Source organism: Scleropages formosus, chromosome 10, assembly GCF_900964775.1.
Source record: "Scleropages formosus chromosome 10, fSclFor1.1, whole genome shotgun sequence".
In the NCBI taxonomy this organism is placed as follows: domain Eukaryota; kingdom Metazoa; phylum Chordata; class Actinopteri; order Osteoglossiformes; family Osteoglossidae; genus Scleropages; species Scleropages formosus.
Window position 1 is genome coordinate 9,967,482 of NC_041815.1, and position 4,641 is coordinate 9,972,122.

The window sequence follows — 4,641 nt, forward strand, 5'->3', positions numbered from 1 at the left end:
CCTCGAGTGGAGAGTTCTGTGAAGGAGAAGCTCCTCCCGCCATCACAGCGCCCCCTATGGATAGACAGCCCGCTAACTGCGCACAAGGACACGAAATCTTCTGCACAGCCCCTTTACCTTGCACTAAGCTGCTGCGAAATGTTTTTATTTTTTTTCGGCGTCTGTTCGCTTTTTGTATAAGTTAACGTTCGCCCAGAATACTCTTTGACTGAATAAAAGCTTGTTTTTTTTTTCTATTGGTATAGAGAAGCACAGCCGCTTTACCTTAGGCTTAGTAAAAAAAATCCACTGTTCCCGTGTCTCTCCCCACAGCAGTGACTTAAGTCTTAAAATGTGACCAGACTTGATTCATTGTGTTGTCCCTGTAACTCATGTATTCTAGGGTTTCACTAATTTGTGTACAAATCTTATAATACTAGGATTAAAGGGAGCAGGGGACGCACCCTAGATCGTAGATGGCGCTGTAGAAGGATGCAAGAGATTGATGCTCTCAGAAACTTGGTTTGCTAAACTACCAACTAAAAGTTTTTCCAACGTTTACTCGCTACTAGTCTTGAGAACTGTTAATATCACCTATGTGAGGTGTGAAATGGAAACCGACAGCTGCCCAGCTACGCAAAGAACTCCCTGGAAGCTAAATTTGACTGTGGAGGGGAGGACGAGGAGGCTCCTTACACGAAACTCACAAACCCCGCCCCGCCAAAAAAAAAAAAAAAAGCTGGAGGCAGTCCTCATGTATCTAACTGTATGTATGCTTCTAGCCACTATTAAAAAGGTGGGCAAAATGCAGGAATAAATGATCATCCAGAAGATAGTTGTATCTTGAAATAACGGTGCGAAGCAATACCGACTCAATTAAGAGCCTCACTACCTCGCTTGGCAAGCACTGAAACAGATGGAGGACGTCAGTGGTAAAGTGCACGGTCTGCAAAGCAAAGTCTCGATTCTGGAGAGCGAGAATGAAAGCGCTTTCCCCAACACAAGGCGTTCCGGAGATGAACTCGCACGAACGACGCTATTGCCTGCGGATTGTTGAGATCCAGGAGCGAGCGGGTGACGGACTACGCACACACACACGTTGTCTGAAGCTGCTTGTCCCAAGCAGGGTCACGGTGAACCGGAGCCTAACCCAGCAACATATGGCGTAAGGCTGGAGGGGGAGGGGACAGGACGCCACTCTGTAGCAAGGCACCCAAGCAGGACTCGAAGAACCCCAGATCCACCGGAGAGCAGGACCCGGCCAAACCCCCCGCGCCCCCTCCCTCCTAGAACTATCAAAGGTCAAAAAGGAAATTCTTATGTTAATCAACACTTATTGGACAAGAGGTATGAAAGAGAGGTGGTACTGCTGTAAATGGAAGGTCTTTAAATTTGAAGTTGGGAAGTTTTTAAGAAAGCTTGGCAGTGATCTCACTAAGAAGAAGAAAGACAACGTGAACAAAGTAATCTCTCGACTTACTTCTGTTTCCTGCCAAGAAACCCTGTTTGATGATGAAAAGAAAGAGTACACGGGTTTACAGGATGAGTTGGATGATATTTACTGGTTTAAAAGCTGAAGGAGCTTTTGTCAGATCTAGAAGGCAGTGGATGGAAGAGAAGGAACAAAATTCAGTTTACTTTTTCTGATTAGAAAAGAAGCAATTCTAAAAGCTCTGACATTGAACAACTAAAGATAAACCGCAAAATAACTGACAGCTCTACAAAAATATCTTCGTTCTGTGCTGAATTCTACAGTGATCTTTAGAGATCTGGATACTCTGAAGATTTGGCAGCTCTATTCTTGCATTCAGTTAAACATTGTAAAGTTATTGCAGAAGGTGACAAGAAGGCTTATAATGCTGTTGCTACTCTAGAGGAGGTAACAAAGTGTATTATGGGCTTGAAGAATAATAAGTCTCCTGGTAACGATGGAATCACAGGTGAATTCTATAAAATGTTCTCTGAACAATTTGCTCCCTTCTTGCTCCAAATTTTCCTTGAAAGTATAAATAATGGGGCACTTCCACCAACAAGTGAATTATTACATTAATCCCTAAACCTAAGAAGAATATGGGTTCTTTATCAAATTGGTGCCTTTTAAGTCTACTCAATAGTGATTTTGAAATATTTGTCTCTATATTTGTGTAAAAGATCAAAAATGTATGAGACAGTATTATAGATGAAACACAAAATGGCTTCATGAGAAAGCAACACATTTCTAATAATATTTAGTTAGTATTGGATTTACTGGGGGGTGCGGTGGCGCAGTGGTGGACCGGGTCGTGCTCTCCATCGGGTCTGGGGTTCGAATCCCGCTTGGGGTGCCTTGCCAGTCCCGTCCTGAGTGTGCCCCCTCCCCCTCCAGCCTTACACCCTGTGTTGCCGGGTTAGGCTCCGGTTCCCTGCGACCCCATATGGAACAAACGGTTCAGACAACGTGTGTGTGTGTGTGTGTGTGTGTGTGTGTGTGTGTGTGTGTGTGTGTGTGTGTGTGTGTGTGTATTGTTCTAGTTGAAGAATTTTCCAAAGCATCAGGGCTCTCTCAAAACCTGAAGAAATGCGAATTAATGGCTATCAAGAATAATAGAGACAATAATATATGTTTCATTCCTGTGAAAACAGAAGTGACATATTTGGGTGTCATAATAACAAAAGATGAAAACATAAGGTGTGCTATAAATCTAAATCCAATTATTGAGAAATCGCAAAAGAAATGAACTGCTGTTTACAGAGAGATTTATCTTTAAGAGGGAGAACTCTGCTGACAAAGGCAGAAGGCTTATCCAGATTAACATACACTGCTCTTTCTCTTCACATTGATAATTCACTAACTAAAACAATTGAAAAGATGCTTTTCAGCTTTATATGGAAAAACAGGACACACACACACACATTTTCTGAACTGCTTGTCCCATACGGGGTCGCGAGGAACCGGAGCCTACCCGGCAACACAGGGCGTGAGGCCGGAGGGGGAGGGGACACACCCAGGACGGGAAAACAGGACACGTTATGTTAAATTTATCATGAACACATCGGCATGTTGGGGTACAAATTTCCTTGACTTTACAACATTGAATAACACCTTTAAAATAAACAAGCTCAAATAGTTCCTTAAAACTGCAGCTTCTATTTGCAATCTCATCCCTCATTATGACTTCTCTGAAATAGGTGGCCTCTTATTTCTCCTAATGTGTAATGTTAGTAAAATCCACATCAAACTGTCAAATATTGATAAACAGGTGCTCTTAGCCTGGTCATTGGCTTATAAACACAACTTCTCTCCACATAAATGTTACCTGAAACAACAGGGGTATTCTCTATAAACACAAGTCTTTGTTACTTTAAAGCTGGTACAAAAATGGCATTTTATTGGTGAAACAGCCCTTTAATTCTAGTAGGCATCTAATGCGCTATGCTGAATTCCTTACTAAATATAAGATAGGTGTTACAACAAAGGAATTTGCCATTGATGCAATAACTTCAGGTGTCATCATGCTGTTTAGAAACCAACCCCTGTCACTTCCAACATGGATCTGTGTTTCTCTGCTGTGAGGCAGACTGGATTCTCACCTAGTTTTTGCAGAAATAACAGCAATAAGGGCCTTGTTCCAAAGGGATGTTGTTACAGTGCCAGATGTGGTCCCATAGTGGAATCAATTTATCAATAATATCCCATGGAAAAAAGGTAAGGACATAACCCATGAAATTTCTTTTGTGTAGTAGAGAGATGCCTCCTGTAAATTAATTCACAAAGTTTACCCAAGTAAGTGCTTTATCCACACACAATGCGTGAAACTGCTTGTCCCAAGCAGGGTTGCAGTGAACCAGAATCTAACCCAGGGAGCAGGGCTGGAGGGGGAGGGGACACACCCAGGATGGGATGCCTGTCCGTTGCAAGGCACCCCAAGCAGGACTCAAACCCCAGACCCACCAGAGAGTAGGACCCAGCCAAACTCGCTGCGCCACCACGTGCTTTATCCAAAGATTTAAAAAAGAGATTGACACGAAGTGTTGATTTTGTTAAGGTCCTTTAGAAACAGCTGTCCACCTATTTTGGTTCTGTTGATACACACAAAAATTCTGTCCGGACCTTCTCCATGTAGTAGAACTTGGTTTTCCTGTGGTTTCTCATTAGCACATTTTGCTTGGATTTCACAAATGTGACAGAGATGCCGATAGGTACCATATTGTATACATAACTGTAAATTGAATACCTCAAAGCCTTTTTTTTTCTCCTGTTTGTAAAACAAGTTAGCATAACACCATTCTACTTTCTAATAACACCCAAGCTGTGAGAACTGTGCTTGACGTCTTACCCCATTGGTGATGAATAAGTCTTATTTACTTTTTCTGTATATTTATTTTTATATTTCTTTTTAATTAATTTATTAGTTTATTTAAATGTTCTGTTTTTTCATTCCCTCTGGGCATTGATTGTTGTAATATTTGGACTTTGCTCCGTGTTTTCTTTATGATCTTGACTTTTGTAATTACTGCATTTTGTCAATAAAACTTTATTTAAAACAAAAAAAATTAAGGCCCAAAAACAATTTAATATTATCTCGATGACCCGGCGTTTCGTTAAACTCAGTGGTAGTAACCTGCAGACGTCGCATATCCCATAATGCGCTGCGCTACCAAATCTCTGTGGTGCTTATTGGA